The sequence below is a fragment of the Fukomys damarensis genome, unplaced genomic scaffold (assembly GCF_012274545.1).
Source record: "Fukomys damarensis isolate Sample0158 unplaced genomic scaffold, DMR_v1.0_HiC HiC_scaffold_38, whole genome shotgun sequence".
Lineage (NCBI taxonomy): Eukaryota > Metazoa > Chordata > Mammalia > Rodentia > Bathyergidae > Fukomys > Fukomys damarensis.
Window position 1 is genome coordinate 44719629 of NW_022900950.1, and position 296 is coordinate 44719924.

Genomic DNA, 296 nt, shown 5'->3' on the forward strand with positions numbered 1-296 from the left:
CATTAAGATCAAGCACAACTTGGACACTGACCACCGGTAGTAGTCACTAGTCTATCACCCTTAAATCATTTGAATTAAATTGAAATTAAGAAGCAGTCCAGAACATGTCTGCAGTGAACACAATTTCAATATAGTGTATTTACCATTTAATGGCTCAGACAGAGCGAGGATGCAAGACCCCTGATCTCAGTTAGCTGATGGCTGAACCCCATGATGCAGACTGACCTCGGGCTGCAAGGCCCAGATTGAGTTCACCAAACTTCTGAATGGTTGTACTCCACAACGTTCTATTACAG

At 42.9% G+C, this 296-nt stretch overlaps 1 protein-coding gene across 1 annotated transcript in view; it reads left to right on the plus strand.

Moving 5' to 3' along the window:
• Nek5 (NIMA related kinase 5) overlaps positions 1 to 296 on the plus strand; it is a 57168-nt gene that overhangs the window by 44871 nt on the left and 12001 nt on the right. The window lies entirely within an intron of this gene.